This window comes from Delphinus delphis, chromosome 2 (assembly GCF_949987515.2).
Source record: "Delphinus delphis chromosome 2, mDelDel1.2, whole genome shotgun sequence".
NCBI classification, from domain to species: Eukaryota; Metazoa; Chordata; class Mammalia; order Artiodactyla; family Delphinidae; genus Delphinus; species Delphinus delphis.
In genome coordinates this window covers 105,021,080-105,044,713 of record NC_082684.1, presented here as the reverse complement: position 1 = coordinate 105,044,713, position 23,634 = coordinate 105,021,080, and the positions used below count along the sequence as shown (strand labels likewise).

General features: G+C 39.8%; 1 pseudogene; it reads right to left on the bottom strand.

Moving 5' to 3' along the window:
* Nucleotides 1-21,007: 21,007 nt before the first annotated feature.
* Nucleotides 21,008-22,585, bottom strand: LOC132419729 (dual specificity protein phosphatase 22 pseudogene; annotated as a pseudogene).
* Nucleotides 22,586-23,634: the final 1,049 nt, after the last annotated feature.

Sequence of the window (23,634 nt, the reverse complement as noted above, 5' to 3'; positions counted from 1 at the left end):
CTTGCACCAGGTTTCTGTATCTAATTTAGGTTCCCCTGTCAGATGCAAGGCTCTGATTTAGAAATGCGTCAACAACGGAGAGCACACGTAGAGACGTCGGGTTTTGAACTTTCTCTCCACCAGCAGCTCTGACTGCAGTAGAAGCAGTGAGCCTCTGGGGCTGCAGCAGCTGCCTGGGCGTCCCAGCCCTCAAGTGTGGTTTAGGGAGACTTTCCAGGAAACTCAGTCACGAGTCTGTTTCTTTAGCCCTTTCCACTGATAAATCCCTTCCACTTCAACTAGCCAGAGGGGGTTCTCCGGTCTCAAAATAAAGGCTCTTGACCATGACCACTAGGACACACACTCCAACCTCACGAAGGCAGTTACCTCAGGGGCAGGGCAGGCACTGGTACTGGGGAGACGTTCAAAGGGAACTCTCTGTACCTTTTGGTTTCAAAGGCAAAAAATCTAAAGCAGACACACCAAAATATTAACAGTAATTCTGGTGATGGGTATATCAGTTTTTAAAAAATATATCACTATACTTTTCTAAATGTTGAAATATTTCATAGTCTTTTTTTTAATGTGGAGACCATGCCTGGTGATAAGATGGCTAGGAGAATATTTTATCTTTGACAAAGTCTAAGTAGTATACAAAACAGGGAAACCATATGAAAAAACAATAATGAACTCAATTATAAAATAAACATATTCTAGATACCAACCACAATAAAAGAAACAGGGATGTGACCAAAGACTGAGTTCTCCACTGGATATAATAGTAACTTGATAGTGCTATGTTTTCCGGATGGAGATACAAGCCACTCATACCCATGATTAGTGATGTGGGGAAAGTAAAAATAAATTTAAATATCTTCCAACTTAAAAAAAAAAAAAAAAGAAAAAAGAAACAGGGAGGGGCTTCCCTGGTGGTGCAGTGGTTGAGAATCTGCCTGCTAATGCAGGGGACACGGGTTCGAGCCCTGATCTAGGAGGATCCCACATGCCGCAGAGCAGCTGGGCCCGTGAGCCACAATTACTGAGCCTGCGCGTCCGCAGCCTGTGCTCCGCAACGAAAGAGGCCGCGATAGTGAGTGGCCCCCGCTTGCCACAACCAGAGAAAGCCATCGCACAGAAACGAAGACCCAACACAGCCCTAAATAAATAAATTTTTAAATAAGTACTCCTGTTCTCTGTTTAAAAAAAAAAAAAAGGGAAATGTTTGTAATTCATTTTACAAAAAGCTTACTTCTAGAATACTGATTTTTTTTTTTTTTTTTTTTTTTGTGGTACGCGGGCCTCTCACTGTTGGGGCCTCTCCCGTTGCGGAGCACAGGCTCCAGACGCGCAGACCCAGCGGCCATGGCTCACGGGCCCAGCCACTCCGCAGCACGTGGGATCTTCCCGGACTAGGGCATGAACCCGCCTCCCCTGCATTGGCAGGCAGACTCTCAACCAGTGCGCCACCAGGGAAGCCCTACAATACTGATTTTTGGAAACTTTTAACATAAATAGTAGGAAGAAATAGGATATGATATGAACAGAAATGACATGAACAGAAAGTTCATAGAAAAAAGTATAAAAGATTCTTAACGTTTATGCTAAATCTAATAGTAATTGAAATGCAAATTAGAACCAATTTGAGATATTTCTCACTTTTAAGATTAGTAAGGAACAAAGAGCTTGATAACAGTGTGTTGAGAAAGGTGTGGACACAGGCACGCTCATACATGGCAGGTGAGTGTAAATTAGTACAACCTCCATGGAGGGCAACGTTGCCAAATCCAGCCAAATCACAAATATATGTGTGTTGTGGCCCAGCAACTCTACTTCCAGAAATCAATTTCCAGAAATATCTTCCAAAGATATACTCACACATGGGAAATGATACATATACAGAATTATTTATGACAGCCATGCTTGTAATAGTAAAAGATTGGAAACAGATGTCTATCATTTAAGAAGAGTAATTACGTAAATAAATGATAGTATGTCCCTACAATAGAACCCTATGCTTTTTTAGGTATGAAAAAGAATGAGAAGGGGACTTCCCTGGTGGTCCAGAATCTGCCTTCCAATGCAAGGGAGGCGGGTTCGATCCCTGGTCAGGGAACTAAGATCCCATGTGCCGTGGGGTGACCAAGCTCGCACAACACAGCTACTGAGCTCGCGCGCTTCAACTAGAGAGCCCTCATGCCACAAACTACAGAGCCCACATGCCCTGAAGCCTGTGTGCCACAATTAGAGAAAACCCACAAATACAACTAGAGAGAAGCAGTTGTGCCACAACAAAAGATCCTGCATACCTCAACGAAGATCCTGCGTGCCGCAACTAAGACCCAACGCAGCCAAAGATAAATAAATAAAGAACGAGAAGGTTCTTCATGTGCTGATATTAAGAGATTGCCAATATATATTAATACGTGGAAAAAGAGCATAACACGGAATATACATATATGCTAGCATTTGTTTAAATGCTAAATAAGCTTAAAATCTCTGGATGTGCACACAAGAAACAAGTGACATGGATTGCCTCTGGTGACTAGCAGTCATAGCCTAGGGGAAGACTCTTCATTCTATGTCCATATGTGAATTCTGAACAGTGCTCCTGAGGAATACAAAAGGTTTGAATAAATGAAAAGGCACCCTATTTTCACGAGTTAATTTTGTAAAAATGTCAATTTCTCCCTAAATTATTCTATGAATTCAGAATGATTCCCAATTTTAAAACAATCTTTTTAATCTAGCTGTCATTCTAATGTTCATCTATTGTATGAAGGAAAGGAAAATTCTGAAAATGAAGAGTAAAGAGAGAGGACTAGCCCAAGACATGCAAACATATCATAAAGCTGCCATGATTAAACCACTGAGACACTGATCCCTGCAAATGAGTAAATGGAACTGAATAGAGCCAGAAGTATAACCAAACACACCCAGGAGTTTAGTAGAATATTAAAGGTGCTGCTTCACATCACTGGAGGAAAGATGGATTTATTCAATAAATGGTGTTGGGATGACTATGTGGCTATCTGAGAAATTGATTCTTAATGCACCAATGCTTTAGAAGTGAAAATTAAACATAGAAGTATTAGAAAAAACCATGAAGAAACTATCTTTATCATCTCACAGTGGAAAAGGCATGATATAAAATCCAGAGTTTAATTCACTTTGTTATACAGCAGAAACTAACACAACATTGTAAAGCAATTATACTCCAATAAAGACGTTAAAAAAAAAAGCCAGAGTTTATTTCAAAACAAAGCAACGAAACCCTGCTAATTTCACCCGAGTTTAAGAGAAAAGACAGTCTGCCCCTGGGCCAGGGCCAGCAGTGGGCAGAGAGAGATGGTGAAGTTGGCACACGGCACTAACTCAAGCAACCATGGGCACCATGCAGAAAACTCATGGGTGTGCATTACAGCTGTTCATAAGTTTGGAAACAACCAAAATGCCCAGCAATAGGTGACTATTAAGAAAAGTTTGGTATGATTCCAAACTGGAGTTCTTTGCAGGCAGTAAAAAATAATGATTTAGAAAATTATTCAGTGAAATGGGGCAAACTCAAGGCGGTATTATTAAGTGAAAACTCGTTGAAGAATATGGAATGACCCATTTTGGAGGAAGAGGGGAAGATACATGTGATTAGAAAAAAAAAAAAGACTAGAAGGAAATGTACCGGCATGTTTGCAAGGGTTGTTACCTCTGGAGACTGGGGTTACTGGGGCTTCATTGCCCACCTTGTGCTTTTCCGGGTTTCCCCAAACTTAATACATGTGATTATTTCTACCCTAAGGTTTGAAATCTGAATGACGGAGAAGGTGGTGTGAGTCACGTAACTAGGACTCGAGAGGGGAGACGGCCAGTCCAGACTTGGACGTAACCGCTCTGATGGCCTGTGGACACCCAAGGAGGGAGCCAGCTGGAAGTGAGGCCTGGACTCTGTAGTGAAGCCTGTGTCATGTTTAGCTCTGTGGACATGACACAAGCCTTGAAGTAGTCAAGGGCAAGGTGGGGAGGGAACAGCTGAAGGGCACAGCTGTAAACCCTGCTGTCAGGGTCCACAGGGCAGCCACAGATGAGGCCTGAACCCCCAGGGCCTCCCAAGGCTGGAGAGGAGCAGAGCAATGACAGTGTTCCAGATTTTTCACCTCCTGTCTGAGCAACCTCACAGAGGACTGTGGCCTCCCAGCTGGAAAGGACAGTGGCGAGTGGGCTCTGCTAGCATGTCCTTGGGGGCAGAGAGGGGCCAAGCAGTGAAGCAAAAGTTACCAACCTGGGAGGAGAAGGTTTGTGTGCCCACCTTGTTTGAGCTGAACCTTTCCATAAAGGAGAGAAAAAGGCCAAAGAAAAGTAAGAAGTAGTTTTGCTCCCCCATGTTCTTCAAAGAAATAATTTGATGTGGAAGAACTGGCTTCTGAGTCACAAGGAAACCTTTTCCCCAAGGATTGGGATCAGAAACAATGGGGAAAGGAATTATTAAAACCATCAGTTCACAACAAGCTCAGGAAGAAGCTGAATAAACTTTGAACAATTTGTCTCATCCTGCTATAAAAAGAGGAAATTTCGGAAAGTTAAGAACCATCACGTGTGTACAGTTACACGCCCTTTCATTCCACTGACACGGTCTCGAATCACGAGAGAAACAAGAATGTCTTCACTCCTTCCCAAAGGCCTATGCACAAGAAAACAAAGCCTCACCTCTCACAGTGGGGGCAGTGCACCGGCCGTGTGGGCACTGGCTGGACACGCAGCCCTCTGGGCCCACAGACCTGCTGCCCAGAACCTGCATTTCAGCAGTCTGTCTCCCTCGGTCCCGAGCACACTGATTTTGAAAAGCGTGGTTTAACAGATGCTCTCTGTGCAAAATGAAAAGCACCCTGCAACAAGGTGTTTTCACAAGCCACCCTTCCCACTTCCTCTCACCCCCACTTCACCAGCGCCTCAAACCCCAGCTGAAAGGCCCCATTCTTGTCCCATGGAATAGATCCTATTTAATCTAGAAAAGGAGGAAACACACTCGGCCATCAGGAAGCAATAGCGTTAACTTAGGGGCCAAAAACAACACTGCAGACGGAGAACAATGCAAGAGGCGGCGTGGGGAGGATCAAGGCAGCTTAGCTGGGCGGTTTTGGTCACTAAGACAGAAAGGAGGCCCGAGTGCAAATTACATGTGGAGGGTGGACTGGGCAGTGTTTTTATAAAAATAGAAATAATGGTTTAAGAACTTATCTGAGGATTTTCAGATATTAAAAATAAGTTTCCTTCCAGACAGAGAGACTGGCCTCACATGAGGCACTGGTTTCTCACTCTATTGTTCAGCTCAAATTATCCCAAAGTACCTAGCAATTTGGCCACAAACCTGGTTTAAGGCCATGGCCTGTAGGCGGGGTGGAACTCTCAAAAAGAAAATGATTTCAGAAGGAAAAAAGTGATTTATGTTCGAAATGATTTTATAAAAAGACTCAAGTTTCCCTTAAGATTAACTTTTAAAAATTGAAAATTAAATATTTTTTAGTATGCTCCATTCCAAAAATGTATAGTTTCCAGAATTTCACACAAGATTAAAAATGAAGATTAAAACAAGCTAAAGGGAGGATAAAACATGCTACAATGTTTCATAATTGCTACAAGTAGCAGCAAATTTAGCTTAGAGTTTCCTAGCAGCCAAAGTAACAATTAGAACAAGATCAGTTCAAAATTGGTAACAACACAATAAGCAGGAAACTCTGGAAGTCTTTTCTTAGAGATTTGAGAAAATTTCTCCTGTGGGATACTCTGTAAGGTAGTTCTGGTACTTCTGACTAAATGCTGTACTTGTACTATGACATCAAGACCTTAGAACAGGGGACTTCCCTGGTGGTCCAGTGGGTAAGACTCCCTGCTCCCACTGCAAGGGGCCCAGGTTCAATCTCTGGTCGGGGAACTAGATCCTGCGTGCATGCCTCAACTAAGAGTTCACATGCTGCAACTAAGAAGCCTGAATGCCACAACGAAGATCCTGCATGCTACAACTAAGACCTGGCACAGCCCAAAAATTAATTAATTAATTAATACACACACACACACACACACACACACACACACACACACACACACACACTTTAAAAAGACCTTAGAACAAAGCTCCAAGTTCAGGTTTAATGTTGACACTCACTGCCTGCAGGAAGTCCACCGTCTCTGCTTCACCGACACTGGGGTTACCTCTCCCACCAGATGATTACCCTCTATCTACCGCTGACTGCTCCAGCAGTGGACAGGTGACCCTATTCTGCCTAATACGCCACAAAGAGAAGTCTACAAGGATGATTCTGAATAAAGTTCTCACTCCCACCAGAGAGCTACAGGAAAAGACCATCTCCTCTCTCTCTAGGTGGGCTGGGTCTGGATGTGACACTTGGGACTGCTGCAGCCATACTGCAGTCCAAGGATGAAGCCACCTCCAACAGTGACAGTGCTGAAGGATGGAAGAAACCTGGGTCAGTGTTTATCAACCACTCCCGGAACCCTCAAAACTCTAGACTACCTGTTCAGTGAGATAATTGCCTGTCCTTATGAATGAATGAATCCTGTTCATTCCTGTTCATGAATCTTGTTTCCACTAGATTCATTCAGGGTTTTCATTTCTATGGAAACAAAATGTAAAAGCCCAATTTTTAGAGGGCAAATACAGAATTAGAAATGGGAATTTTCAACACACAAGAGAAATCTTGCATAAATAAGACTATTTCATCCCAGCATTATCTGAAAGAGCAGAAGACTGGATATAATCTTAAAATACATCGTTAAGTGAGTGGAGACAGATATCCATCATAAATCATTAGTCAGATGCATGCACAGTGGAATCTCAAAGAGCCATAAAAAAGGAATGGGATAATCTCCAAAATATACAAAGCAGCTCATGCAGCTCAATATCAAAAAAACAAACAACCCAATCAAAAACTGGGCCGAAGACCTAAATAGACATTTCTCCAAAGAAGATATACAGATTGCCAACAAACAAGTGAGGATGCCTAACATCACTAATCATTATAGAATGCAAATCAAAACTACAATGAGGTATCACCTCACACCCGTCAGAATGGCCATCATCAAAAATCTACAAACAATAAATGCTAGAGACAGTGTGGAGAAAAGGGAATCCTTTTGCACTGTTCGTGGGAATGTAGATTTGATATAGCCACTATGGAGAACAGTATGGAGGTTCCTTAAAAAACTAAAAATAGAACTACCACATGACCCAGCCATCCCACTACTGGGCATATACCCTGAGAAAACCATAATTCAAAAAGTCATGTACCACAGTGTTCACTGCAGCACTATTTACAATAGCCAGGACATGGAAGCAACCCAAGTGTCCATCGACAGATGAATGGATAAAGAAGATGTGGCACATATATACAATGGGATATTACTCAGTCATAAAAAACGAAATTGAATTATTTGTAGTGAGGTGGACGGACCTAGAGTCTGTCATACAGAGGGAAGTAAGTCAGAAACAGAAAAACAAATACCATATGCTAACACATATATATGGAATCTAAAAAAAAAAAAACAGGTTCTGAAGAACCTAGGGGCAGGACAGGAATAAAGATGCAGACGTAGAGAATGGACTTGAGGACACAGGGAGGGGGAAGGGTAGGCTGGGACGAAGTGAGAGAGTGGCATGGACATATATACACTACCAAATGTAAAACAGATAGCTAGTGGGAAGCAGCCGCATAGCACAGGGAGATCAGCTTGGTGCTTTGTGACCACCTAGAGGAGTGGAATAGGGAGGGTGGGAGGGAGATGCAAGAGGGAGGGGATATGGGGATATATGTATACATATAGCTGATTCACTTTGTTATACAGCAGAAACTAACAACAATGTAAAGCAATTATACTCCAGTAAAGATGTTTTTTAAAAAAAAAAGGAATGGGAAAGAAACCAGTATTCACTAAGTGAAAAAAGTGTAGGGCACTGTGTATAGTGTGCTCTAATATGTATTTAAGGGACTTCCCTAGTGGTCCAGTGGGTAAGACTCCACACTTCCAATGCAGGCGGCCCAGGTTTGATCCCTGGTGGGGGAACTAGATCCTGCACACATGCCACAACTAAAGATCTCGCATGTTGCAACTAAGACTTGGTGCAGCAAAAATAAATAATTAATTTAAAAATACATAAATATTTTTTTAAATAAAAAGAAATATGGGGACTTCCCTGGTGGCGCAGTGGTTAAGAATCCACCTGCCAATGCAGGGGACATGGGTTCGAGCCCTGGTCCAGGAAGATCCCACATGCCGCAGAGCAACTAAGCCTGTGCACCACAACTACTGAGCCTGCGTGCCACAACTACTGAAGCCCACGTGCCCAGAGCCCATGCTCCACAACAAGAGAAGCCACTGCAATGAGAAGCCCGCGCACCATAACAAAGAGTAGCCCCTGCTCACTGCAACTAGAGAAAGGCCGCGTGCAACAACAAAGACCCAAGGCAGCCAAAAATAAATAAATAAATTTATTTTTAAAAATGTATTTAAAAAGAGAAATATATGTATTTTTTTGCTAATGGTATTAATAATCCATTGCTACATAATAAATTACTCAAACACCTAGCAACTTAAAAGAACAAACATTCATTATCTCAGTTTCTGTGGGTCAGGAATTTGGGAGTGGCTTAATAGGTGTCTCTCATGGGATTATAGTCAAGATGTTGGCTGGTGAGTGATACCAGTGAAAATGGAGTAATAAGGACCTTCAAAAATTATAACCTCCATAAAGGCAATAAGAAAACTGACAAAAATTGTCAGAACAAATTTTTCAGGAACTCTGGAAGTTAACCAAAAGATTGCAGCAATATGAGGAGTTTTAATCAAGAAAAGTATCCAAATCTCAGTAACAACAGCGAGCTTTGTGGCAATTTAACTTGTCCTATTTTCATCCCCCTCTCTCCAGCTCCATGACAGCCTTGAAAATCAACAGTCGCAAGTGAAAAATAGCAGCCTGGCAGACAACAGAAGAGGTGAATCAGGGTTGGAGCTACTTAAAAGCTTCATTCCCATAGAATTGTCATTATATGACCTGTCTGGTGGCTCCCTGGAAGACTCTACTTGCAAGGCCATCTTTATTGATTAGACTTGGAGCTTGCCCAGTGTGAAATCTTTTCCCTGGAGGTGTTGGTAAAAACATTTCAATGCAATTGTTTGATTTTACGGCTGCTGTAGGCAGTGGATAACAATTGGGGCAAACAACAGGCTACCCAAAAAGCTTAAAAGTTAGATCTAGGGAAGGAGATGCCCATAAGGGCTGTGAAAATCTGACATACTCCTCAGAACCTATAAGGTTAAGGTATATGTAGGATTGTGTGCATGCTCAGAAGAGAACTGAGAATGCTGTCACCTCTAGCCGACGTTGAGGCTCCTTACAAGGAGAGAGTGAAGTCTAAGGCAGAGTTGTCAAGTGTCTGGCCGAGCGCTGAAGGCATGCCACAACAAGCATACAGAACCCATTGGCAATGACTGGGTGATTTACTGGTTCCAGATATTAAAGGAAATCTCTGACCAATCATTAGCTGGCCACTAATCTAACTAGGCAGAGACTTCAGTGGCCACACACAAAAAAGAATACAGACCTTACAAAAACAGTTCAGAAAAATCATTAAACAAACAACCCCAGCAACTACAAAAACCTTTGAGGATGAGGGAAGAACCCGATTTCCAGAGTTCCCACATTGTATCAATTTAAATGTCCAGTTTTCAACAAAATGTTACAAGACATACAAAGAAAAAAAAAGTGTGATCCATATGGGGCAGGGGAAGCTATCAACAGCAACAGTTCCTGAGGAAAACCAAAGACTGACTTTATTTATTTATTTTTTGGCCACACCACATGGCTTGCAGGGATCTTAGTTCCCCGACCAGGGATTGAACCTGGGCCCTCGGCAGTGAAAGCCTGGAGTCCTAACCACTGGACTTGCTGGGAATTCCCCAGACCAAAGACTTTAAATCAGCTATTTAAAATATGTTCAAAGAACTAAAGGAAATACTATCTGAAAAACTAAAGGAAAGTATTAAAAAAAAATGTATTACCAAAGAGAATATCAATAAAGAGACAGAAATTATAAATAAAGAACCATATAGAAATTCTAGAGTTGAGAAGTATAATGACTGAAATGAGAAATTCACTAGAGGTGTTCAACAGCAGATTTCAGCAGGTGGAGGAAGGAATCAGTGATCTTGAGGATAGGTAAATTGGGCTTACCAGTCTTGAGGAATAGAAAGGAGAAAAAAAATAAAGAAAACTGAACAAAGCCTCAGAGACCTCTGGGACAGCAAGTGTACCAACATATGCATAATGAGAATACTAGAAGGAGAAAAGAAAGACCAGAAAGAATATTTAAAGGAATAATGGCAGAAAATTTCCCAAATTTGATGAAAAACATTTGCCTACAGACCCAAGAAGCTCAATGAACTCCAAGTAGTATAAACTCAAAGAGAGCCATACCAAGACACATTGTAATCAAACTATTGAAAGCTGGAGACAAGGAGAGAGTCTTAAAGGCCACCAGAGAGAAATGGCACATATCATGTGCGAGACATCCTCAATAAGATTAGCAGCTGATTTCTCATCATAAACTGTGGAAGCCAGAAGGCAGTGACATGACATGGCAGTGAGATGTGGATGGGCATCCAATATATAAAGATTTAATGTGGATGATAATAACACAAAGGAAGGGAGAAACAGAGCTATATAGGAGCAAAATTTTGTATATTACTGAAATAAAATTAATCTTAACTATTGAATAGATTATTATAAATTAAGATATCCAGAACAACCACTAAGAAAATAACTCAAAAGATATTATATAATAAAAGAAATGACAAGGTATTAAAATGGTGCACTAGAGGATATGTACTTAACACAAAGAAGGCAGTCATGGAGAAACAGAGGAATAAAAAAGACATAAGACATACAGGAAACAAATAGCCAAAAGGAAGGCATAAATTCCACCTCTACAGTGAGTACACTCAATATAAATGGATTAAACACTACGATTAAGGTGGAGATTGTCATAAGGGATTTTTAAAAAACAATCAAACCTTAGGCTATCTACAAGAGACACACTTTAGATTCAGACACAAATAGGTTGAAACCAAAAGGAGAGAAAACAATATACCATTCAGACAGTAACTGAAAGAGAACTGAAGTGGCTATACTAATATCAGACAAAATACACTTTAAAACAAAAATTGTTACTAGGGACAAAGAAGGACATTTTATCATGATAAAAGGGACACTCTCTCAAGAAGATATAACAATTATAAACATATGTACCTAATAACAGAACACCAAAATACATGAAGCAAAAACTGACAGAACTGAAGGGAGAATTAGACAATTTAACAATAATTGTTGGAGTCTTCAATACTCCACTTTCAATTATGGATAAAATGAGTAGACAGAAGATCAACAAGGAAACAGACGATTTGAACAACACTATAAGGCAACCACTTAGAATGCATCTATAGAACACTGCATCCAACAACAGAAGTATACACATTCCTCTCTATTATACATGGAACATTCTTCAGGATATGCCATATGATAGGCCATGATGTAAGTCTCAATAAGTTTAAAAGAACTGAACTCGTACAAAGTACTTTCTCTGACCAAAATGGAATGAAACTAGAAATCAGTAACAGGAAAATTTGGAAATTCACAAATATGCAGAAATTAACACAATCTTAAATCACCAATAGATCAATGAATAAGTCACAAGAGAAATTAGAAAATACTTTGAGATGAATGAAAATGAAAACATACGAGGCTAAAATTTATGGAATGGAGTGAAAGTAGTGCTTACAGAAAAATTTACAGCTGTAAATCATACAATAAAAAAGAAGACAACTCAAATCAATAGGTTCTTAATACGTTAGTGTTTGGGTTGGCCAAAAAGTTCATTCAGATGTTATGGGAAAACCCCGATGAACTTTTTGGCCACCCCAATAAAAGAAGTGCAAACTAACCAAAGCAAACATTAGGAAAGAAATAATAAAGATTATAGCAGAAGTAAATGCAATAAAAATAGGAAAACTATAGAGAAAAATCAACAAGACCAGAAGTTGATTCTTTGAAAGAAGAACAAATTGAAAAACTTCAGGCTAGACTGACAAAAAAGAGAAAAGACGTAAACTGTTAAAATCATGAATGAAAGATGGGGGGGGGGGTGTGGTCACACTGCTACCAACCTTACAGAAATAAGTTTTATAAGAGAATACTATGAATAACTATATAACAACACATTAGATAACCAGGTGAAATGTACAAATTCCTAGAAAGACACAAATTAATGAAACTGACTCAGTAAAAAATAGAAAAGTTGAATAGACCTACAATAAGCAGAGATAGAATGAGTGATCAAAAAGTTTCCCACAAAGAAAAACTCAGGACCAGATGGCTTCACCCCTGAATTCTACCAAACACCTAAAAAAGAATTAACACCAATCCCTCTCAAATTCTTCCTAGAAACAGAAGAGGAAGGAACACTTCCAAACTCATTTTGTGAGGTATTACCCTGATACCAAAACCAGACAAAGATATCACAAGAGAACTATAAACCAATATCATTTATGAATATAAATGTAAAAACCCTCTACTAAAAAACAGCAAACTGAATGCAGCAACATACAAAAAAGTGATATTTATCTCAGGAATGCAAGATTGGTCCAATGTAGGAAAATCATTGTAAAACATTTTATTGATAGAATAAAGAATAACTACATGATTGTCTCAATAAGCACAGAAAAAGCATTTGACAAAATTCAACTCTCTCTTATGATAAAAACACTAATAAACTAGGAATAGAAGGGAACTTCCTCAACCTGATAAAGGGCATCACAAAAAACCCACAGCTGACATCATGCTTAATGGTGAAATACTGGAAACTCTCTCCCTAAGATCAAAGATATCTGCTCTCACTACTTCTATTCAACACTGTTCTGAGGCAATGTACTGGAGGTACTCACTAGGACAAATAGGCAAAAAAAGGAAAAAGAAAGAAAAGGCCTACAGATTGGAAAGGAAAAATTATGTCTATTTGCAGATAATATAATCTTGTATATAGAAAATCTTAAGGAATACACACACACAAAAACCCATTAGAGCTAGGGTTGGGGCTCAGAGCAGGCCACCACAAGGTATGTCACACGGCATATTGATTTTTTTGAATTAAAATTACTTAAGAAACAGCTAGCAGAAAAAAATGATATAAAAAATACTCTGACCTATTTCCCCCTGAAAGGGGGGGAAAAAAATCTCCCATGTGTAAGTATCCTCCCTATACCAAGAAGATAGAAAGCATCCTTATCATCAGAGCTAGAGAATTCAAGGCTAAGAAAGCTGTATAAACACATTTTGCTACTTCTTTATTACTCTGCAACCCCAAGCACAAGGCCCTTTTTTAAATTTTCACAAATAATTGTTTCTTTGTTTAAAAATGATATATAAACAGCCTGCTTTGGTCACTTTGAGGGTCCCATTTCTATGAGACCTCCACGTGTACAAATTATTTTTTTTTCCTCCTGTTAATCTGTTTTGTGTCAATTTAATTATTATACCAGCCTGAAGAACTCAAGAGGGGTAGGGGGGAAATGTCCTTCTCCCCAACAGTAGCAAGGTTGCAAGATACAATTTCAATCATATAAAAATCAAGTGTAGGGACTTCCCTGGTGGTCCACTGCCTAAGACTCTGTGCTCCCAATGCAGGGGGCCCAGGTTCGATCCCTGGTCAGGGAACTATATCTCACATGCGGCAACTAAGAGTTCACATGCTGCAACTAATAAAAGATCCCGCATGCTGCAAATAAGACCTAGTGCAGCCAAAAAGAAAAAACGTCAAGTCTATTGCTATAGAATCAAAAAATGAAGTTAAGGAACTATATTCAAAATCTTGTAATAAACTATAATGGGAAAGAATCGAAAAAAAGAATATATATACACACACATATATATGTATAACCGAATCACTTTGCTGTACGCCCGAAACGAACACAATATTGTAAATCAACTACACTTCAATTTTAAAAAATGAAATTAAGAAAATTCCATTTATAATAGCATCAAAAAGAATAAAATTACTTAGGAATAAAGAAGTACAAGGCTTGTATACTGAAAACTACAAAGTATCACTGAAATAAATAAGTTGAAAAATATCCCATGTTCATGCATTGGAAGACTTAATACTGTTAGGCACACAGTAGTCCCTGTTAAGGGTTGAACTGTGTCCTGCCCAAAACAATACGTTCACATCTTAACCCTAGTGCCTCAGAATGTGACCTTATTTGTAATAGGATCATTTGTAAATGTAATTAGTTAAGATGAGGTCATACTGGAATAGGGTGTGCCCCTAAATCAATATGGTTGGTGTCCTTATAAAAAGATGCCAGGAAGAGACAAGAAACGATTCACCTATAGGTTTCAGAGGAAGCATGGCGCTGAAGACACCTTGATTTCAGACTTCTAACCTCCAGAACTATAAGACAATAAATTTCTATTGTTTTAAGCCACCCAGTTTGTGGTTTTTACTATGGCAGCCCTAGGAAACTAATAAAGTCCACAAATTGATTTATGGATTCAATGCAATCCCTTTTAAAGGCCCAACTGCTGTTTTTTTTTTTTTGCAGTAACTGACAAGCTGATCCTAAAAATTCATATGGAAACACTGAAGACCTGAATAACCAAAACAATCTTGAAAAAGAATAACGAAGTTGGAATACACACAGTTCCTGATTTTAAAACTTTCTATAAGGCTACAGTAATCAAGACTGTGTAATACTGGCATAAGGATAGGCATAAGTTAATGGAATAGAATTCAGAGTCCAGAAATAAACCCTTACATTTATGATTAACTGATTTCCTACAAGGGTGCCAAGACCTTTCAATGGGGAAAAGAACAGTCTTCAACAAATGGGGCTGGGATAACTGTATATCTACACACAAAAGAATGAAATTGGACCCACTACCTCACACAACATACAAAAATTAACACAAAACGGGTCAAGAACCTAAACATGTGAGGTAAAACTACAGAACTTTAAAAAACATAAATTGGATTTCATCAAAACTTAGAACTCTGTGCTTCAAAGGACACTATCAGAAATGTGAAAAAACAATTGATAGAATGAGAGAAAGTATTTGCAAATCATGTATCTGATAAGGTCGTAGAAATCAGAATATATAAAGAATTCTTACAACTCAACAATAAAAGATAAATAATCCAGTTTTTAAATGAGCAAAGGATTTGAATAGACATTTCTTCAAAGAATATATACAAATGGTCAATAAGCACATGAGCAGATGCTCAACATCCTTAACCACCAGAGAAATGCAAAACAAAACTACAATAAGATACCACTTCACACATATTAGGATGGCGTCATCAAAAAAGGCAGTTAATAACAAGTTTTGGTGAGAATGTGGAGGAACTGGAATCCCCATACATTGCTGGTTGGAATGTAAAATGGCGCAGCTACTTTGGAAAACAGTTTTGCAATTTTTCAAAAAGTTAAACATCAAGTTACCATGTGACCCCAACAATTGCACTCCTAAGTAATATACTCAAGTGAAATGAAAACATATGTTCACACAAAAATTTTTATACATTTCATAGCAGCATTATTCACAATAACTAAAAAATGGAAACAACCCAAATGTTCATAAACTGATGAATATATAAACAAAATGTGGTACTATCCATGCACTGGAATATTATCCAGCCATACAAAGGAATGAAGTACAACATGGATGAACCTTGAAAACATTATGCTAAGTGAAGGAAGCCAGACACAAAAGGCCATATATTATACAATTCCATTTATATGAAACTTCCAGGCAAATCCATAGAAATTAAGAGTAGATTAGTGGTTGCCATGGGCTGGGGGTGGGGAAATGGGGAGTGAATTGGTATGAGGCTTCTTTTGGAGGTACTGAACATGTTCTGAAGTTATACAGCAGTGAGAGTTGCACAATTTTATGAATATACTAAAAACCACTATATTTATACTTCAAAAGGGAAAATTATATGGTATATGAATTATATCTCAATTTTTAAAAATAAGATGTTGGGATTTCCCTGGCGGTCCAGTGGTTGGGACCCCATGCTTCCACTGCTGGGGGCATGGGTTTGATCCCTGGTTGGGAAACTAAGATCTTACAAGCTGCACGGCGTGGCCAAAAAAATAAAATAAATAAAATAGAAACCCGGAAACTCTTTAAAAAGAAAAAAAAGGTGTTATCCAGGCTGCAGTCATCTGAAAGTTTCACTGGGGCTGGAGGGTCTGTCTACTTCCAAGATGAGTTTCTTACATTGCTGTTACCGGGAGGCCTCAGTTCCTCAGTGTCTTTGCAACATGGCAGCTGGCTTGCCGCAGAGCAATTGATCCAAGAAAGAGCAAGGAGGAGGTCACAAAATATATTAATGACTTAGTCTTGGATGTTACACACTATCACTTCTGTCATGTTCTATTAGTTATAAGGGAGTCACTAAGTCCAGCCCATAACCAAGAGGAGGGATGAAACCTACACCTCTTGAAGGGAGGGGGCTTTAATAATGTGTGGACACACTTTAAAACCCATCACATATACATGTAACATATCTAGGACACAAAAGAAACTGACAACAGGGCTCCATGTGCAAAGGGGGGAACTAGAAGGCTGGAGGACATGAGTTGGATGGAGACTGCTCACTGTAAGCTCATTTTTATCTTTTGAATTGTGAACCATGTGACGTGCTGCCTGTTCAAATAATTAAAAACAATCTTAAAAATTAAAAAAAATTCATTTTCTTTTAAGAAGGAAAATATCTTGCTTTGCTAGCTGAATTTGTTAGGTTGAAGTCCTAAATCAAATTGCACTTTTATAAATAAAAATACATTTTTATATATTTATATTCAACTATCCATGCATACATACACATTTTCTCACTCCCTAGCTCCTAATAGCCAAGGTTTAACAGAAGAAAAAACTGGAGGGCTTCCCTGGTGGCGCAGTGGTTAACAATCTGCCTGCCAATGCAGGGGACACAGGTTCGAGCCCTGGTCTGGGAAGATCCCACATGCCACAGAGCAACTAAGCCCGTGAGACACAACTACTGAGCCTGCGCGTCTGGAGCCTGTGCTCCGCAACAGGAGAGGCCGCGACAGTGAGAGGCCCGCGCACCGTGATGAAGAATGGCCCCCACTTGCCCCAACTGGAGAAAGCCCTTGCACAGAAACGAAGACCCAACACAGCCAAAAATAAATATAACAAACAACAACAACAAAAAAAACTGGAATCCTTCTTTGGGTTCTAAAATTGGATAACCTAGATGAAACGGACAAATTCCTAGAAACACACAAATTACCTAAATTGACTGAAGAAACAGAAAATCTCACTAGCCCTATAACAAGTAAAAACATTGAATCAGTAATCAAAAATTTCCCAACAAAGAAAAGTCGAGGACCACATGGATTCACTGGTAAATTCTACCAAAAATTTAAAGAACAATTAACACCAGTCCTTCTCAAACTCTTCAAAGAAATAAACTAGGAGAACACTTTCCATCTCATTCTATGGGGTCAGCATTTCCCTAATACCAAAGCCATATTAAGACCATCACAAAAAAGAAAATTACAAATCAATCCGTTATGAATATCAATGCAAAGATCCTCAACAAAATACTAGCAAACCAAACTGAGCACATTAAAAGGATTATATACCATGACAAAGTGGAATTTATAATAGAAATGCAAGGGTTCAACATAAGAGAAAAATGAACGTAATATATCACAGTAGTAGAAGAAAAAAACAACATACTGTCATCTCAATTGATACAGAAAAGGCATTTACAAAAGCCAACACTCTTTCATTATAAAAACTCTCAGAAAAACTAGGAATAGAGGGAAGATTCCTCAACATGATAAAGGGCATTTATGAAAAAAACCACAGCTAACATTATGCTTCACGATGAGAGATTGAAAGCTTTTTACTTGTAATTTCATGAATGAGACAAGAATGCCTGCTTTCACCACTGCTATTTAACACTGTACTAGAAATTCTAGCAGAGCAATTAAACAAGAAAAGAAATAAAAGGCATCCAAATTGGGAATGAAGAAGTAAAACTATCTGCAGGTGACATGATCCTACACATGGAAAATCCCAAGGAATGTACAAGAAAGTTACTAGAGTGAATCAACAAATTCAGCAAAATTGCAAAAATCAGTTGTTTCTATATACCAGTGATGAATAATTAGAAAAGAAAACTGAGAAATCAATTCAATTTACAATAATATCTATGTGTGGGTTTTCCACACCAAGCAATTCGCCAGTTCTCTGTAGACACCAACTGGGTGCCCTACAACTTATTTCACTTCTGACACTCACTACCCAGAGTTAGCACAGACCCCACAGATTAAAATCTCAATTCCCCTACTTCAGAGGCTAGTCACAAGTTTTGAGTCCCCAGGTTACCCATACTTCTGTCTGATTTGGCTACAAACTGGGGGTTCCCATGACTCCAACTCAGGTTCAGTAATTTGCTATAACAGCTCACAGAACTTGGAGATAAACTTTACTATTACTGGTTTATTATAAAGGATACAAATGAACAGCCAGACCAAGAGGTACAGAGGGTGAGGTCTGGAAGGATCCTCAGCACAGGATTTTCTGTCCCCAAGGAGTTTGGGATGTGCCACCCTCCCAGCACACATTCACCAACCTGGAAGCTCTCCAAACCCCATCACTTAAGAGTTTTTATGGAGGTTCAAATATGTAGACGTGATGGATTAAATCATTGGCTATTGGTGATTAACTCAATTTCCAGCCCCCTCCCCTCCACAGAGGTCAGGGGGTGGGGCTAAAAAGTTCCAATCCTCTATTCACATGGTTGGTTCCTCTAGCAACTAGCCCCCATCCTGAAGTGATCTACAGCCCACCAAGAGTCACCTCATTAGCATAAACTCAGGTATGGTTGAAAGGGGCTTATTATGAATAATACTCAGGAAATTCCAAGGGTTTTAGAAGATTTTATGCCAAGAACTGGGGAGAAAGACCAAATATGTATTTCTTATTATACTACAATAGCACAATCTAAAAGAATAAAATGCCTGGGAATAAACTTAAGCAAGGAGTGAAAGGCTTGTTCCCTGAAAATTACAAAATATTCCTCTAAGAAATTAAAGAAGATCTAAATAAGTGGAAAGAGATCCCATGCTCATGGACTGGAAGACTTAATACTGTCGAGATGTCAATACTACCCAAAGCCATCTACAAAATTCAGAGCAACTCCTATTAAAATTCCAGTGGGCTTTTTTTGCAGAAATGGAAAAGCTGATTCTCAAATTCAGTGCATGGAGTCCATGTAATAGGCTGAACTGTATTCCCCAAAATTCATATGCAGAAGCCTTAACTCCAGTACCTCAGAATGTGACTGTATTTGCAGACAGGGCCTTTAAAGAGGTAATTATGTTACAGTGAGTCCATTAGGGTGGGCCCTAGTCTAATCTGACCGGTGTCCTTATTAGATGAGGAAATTTGGATACAGAGAGACCAGGGCTAAGAGCATGTGAGGACATAGCAAGAAGACAGCCAGCTCCAAGGCAAGAAGAGAGGCCTCGGGAGAAATCAAACCTGCTTACATCTTCATCTTGGACTTCTAGCCTCCAGAACTGTAAGAAAATAAATCTCCGTTTAAGTCTGTGGTATTCTGTATGGCAGCACTAGCAAACTTATACAGCCCAGGTAGACAAAAAAAAAAAAATCTTAAAAAAGAACAAAGTGGAAGGACCCACACTTCGTAGCTCACTACAAAGCTACAGTAATCAAAATGCTGTGGACTGACAGAAGGACAGACTTATAGACCAATGGAATAGAACTGAGAGTTCAGAAACAAACCCATACATTTATGGCTAACTGATTTTTGACAAGGGTCTCAAGTCCAATCAATGGGAAAGGAATAGTCTCTTTAACAGATGATGCTGGGACAACAGGACTTCCATATGCAAGAGAATGAAGTTGGACCCCTACCTCATACCATATACAAAAATTAACACAAAATGTATCAAAGGATTAAATATAAGGGCTAAAACCATAAAATTCTTGAAAGAAAACATAGGAGTAATTCTTCATGCCTGTGGATTTGGCAAAGGATTCTTAGATATGACACCAAAAGCATAAGCAATAAAAGAAAAAATAACACATTGAACTCTGTCAAAAGTTAAAACTTTTGTGTATCAAAGGACATTATCAACAGAGAGAAAAGATAACACACAGAATGAGGGAAAATATTTGCAAATCATATCTGATAAAGAATTAATATCCAGAATATACAAAGAACTCCTACAACTCAGTAACAACCAATTTAAAAACTGACAAAGAACTTGAACAGACATTTCTTCATAGAAGATATACATATGGCCAATAAACACCTAAAAAGATGCTCAATATCACTAATCATTATGGAAATGCAAATCAAAACTACAATGAGATACCACTTCACACTCACAAGGATGGCTATTATCAAAAGAACAAAATCAAAACCAAGAAAAACCCCAGAAAGTAACAAGTTTTGGCAAGGATGTGGAGAAACTTGTACACTGCTGGTAGGAATGTAAAATAGTGCAGTTGCTGTGGAAAATAGTACGGCATTTCCTTAAAAAATTAAACATAGATTTACCACATGAACTAGCAATTCCAGTTCTTGGATATACTCAAAATAACTGAAAGCAGGGATTTAAACAGATATTTGTACACCCATGTTCATAGCAGCATTCTGCACAACAACCAAAAAGCAGAAGCAACCAAAATGTCCACCAAAATATGAATGGATAAACAAAATGTGATATGGGGAATAGGGAGTTATTGTTACCGAGTACACGGTTTTTGCTGGGGATGAGGAAAAAGTTTTAGACATAGTGATGATGGTTACCATAACACCGTAAACATATTTATTGCCTCTAATTATACAATTATGAATGGTTAAAATAACAAATATTATATGTTTAAAAAAACATTACCACAATTAAATACAACTACCAAAATTCATGGAACTGATGATGGTTAACTCTATGAGAGTAAAATTCACTGCTAACAGTACTGGTTCAATAATTGAAATTTAGATATTTTCTACAGAATACGTATTAATGAGTAACAAAATGAATAACACAGGTTTTAAACACTTTACCTTTCTGCAAGCTTTGAAGTCTGTCCAAATAAGCCCTTTCTGCTCTGCATGTATTTCTACCACAATCAGCTGTAACATTAGCTCAGCCAATTCCCACTTCAGGTTATACTGAATCAGTGATTTCTCATCTTTAAAATTATTCTCACCTGTAGCTGTTCTACGCAGATTATTCTAGAGGCTAATTCTTTACTCTTCAAAGTTGGCATTGACCCTTGCATAACAGCTGAGCAGTATTGGTAACATTTGACTCATCAAGAACCAAGGAAAACCATTCAAAATCATTTGCCTTGTTTTGAATTGACTACTGATATTGCTCCCAATGTTCTCAACCCTTTAAGCAACGATTCTCACCCCTTTAAGCAACCATTCTCACCCAAAGGCTAATAGTTTTAAATAAGTTTACTTACTCTGCACATGTTTCTTCCAGAGAAATTAACTCACCATTGGTAAACAGCTTCCCTTGCCTACCGAATGAATGGGTTACTCATACCTTAAAAACATAACATTTAAAGCCCAGTTTTCTTTTTCTTTCTTTTGATGACACAATTGCAAATATATTGTTTAAAATGAAAACAGGTGAGTTCACAAATTACTTCTGGACGCTGAAAAATGAACTCTGGTTGCTTTTCTTCTGGGCAGCACCTAAACTCTGTCTGCTTTTCTTCTGGGCAGCACCTAAACTCTGGCTTTGCAATATTTCAGGTACATTACAGTCTTCTGAGAGAGGCCCAGTACTTCAGAATTCCTGGGGTGGCCAGAAGGCCTCTGGTTTCTTCCGCATCCCGCAAAGGGCTCTCTCCGTACTCCTCCTTCAGCCACTGGCGGAAGTGATGGACCTGGTGCTCCTCAAACTCCTGGAGCTGCCTCTGGAAGCCCAGGTTGGGGTTTGCACAGGACCTCCCTGCATGCACAGTGCACAGGGCATCTTCCCAGCCGAAGTCGGTGACCGTCATGATGTATGCAACCACCAGACTCACACTCCTGGAGACGCCAGCCAGGCAGTGAACAAGGCAGCCCTCACCTCGCAGGCGCACTAGTGGATGAATTTAATACTTTCTTTGAAATGTCTTGTCAGGTTTTGAGATGGTGAATCCGCTGCTGGTATGCACAGGTATTTAACCCCCTCCAATGTTGGCCTGGCGCTGTAGTGCAGAGACAGAATGTGTGTCATCTTGTTCTTCTCTAGCATCTTTGAAGTTGCCGATATACAGGCCAGACAGGATCTTGTTCATCCCATTCCCCATGGCGGCCGCGCGGTCTAGCGCCTGGGGGCGCAGCGGCAGGCGCACTGAGGGCATGTTGGAGCGGGCGGGGGAGCAGCGGGCTGGCGGGCGGGCAGGGGGCACTGCGCGCCCGCAGCGTAAACAGCAACATGAACCGGCGGCGCCCAGGCCTCTCTGTCCGCTGCGCTCCTGTCCCCCGCGATCCCCGCGATCCCCGGCCGCCGGTCCGCGGCACAGGCGCCCCTGCGGGAAGGGGCTCACGGCGCCTGCCGCCTCCCGGAGTGAGCCCAGCACCTGCCACGCCGGCCCCTGCCACGCTGGCCCCCGGGACTTGTAGACACGGTTCCTAGGGGCCCGGCCGGGGAGCATGGATTATGTCTCCCGGGGGCCGGGGCGCAGGGACATGACTCCTGGGAGCGGGTCCCTCCAGGATTATGGTTCCCGGGGGGCCCGGGCCCAGGGCACATGCGCACCCCCACCCCGGCCGCCGTCGCCCTGCACGTTCTTAGACGGGGCGGGGGGGGGGGCTCTTTTTTCTTTAACGTTAAGTATGCACTAATAATTTTAAAAAAATTAAATGTCACGATATGGTGATAGGTATGGCCCTCATAACACTACTGAGTTATAAATGTATAACTGCAGTCTGTACTGCAAAGTGATAACACTGCTGCATACTGTCTCTGTGGCAACTATTTAATTCAGCCAGTGCATCAGGAAAACAGCCATCTACAATTTGTAAACAAATGAATGTGGCTGCACCCCAATGAAACTCTGTATGTAGACACTGATTTGAATTTCGTATGGTTTCCACAGGCCACAGTATTCTCCTCTTGTTGTTGCTATTGTTTTAAAGCATTTAGAAATGTGAAAAACCATTCTTAGTTCATGGCTTACCCATAAACAGGCAGCTGCGCATAGTTTGCTGACCCCTGCAGTTGAAAAAGAAAATGAGCTTTACTCACATTCCTCACAATTGAATCCATGTTTTTTTCCAGTATCTAATGAGGAAAGTAAAAGTAAAGTCAAAAGAAAGTTACATCTCCAAGTGCTAGTTCTTTGAAACTATGGATAAAATAAACATCTGACAAGTTTAATTTAGAAAAGAAAACAAACATAACATTTAAAATGACACATAATAACGGAGTTTTCCTAATTATGAGAAAACTATAATTAATTATATACTAATAAAATTAAAAATATTAACAACATAAGCAATACAGAGAATATGAATTTACAGATAG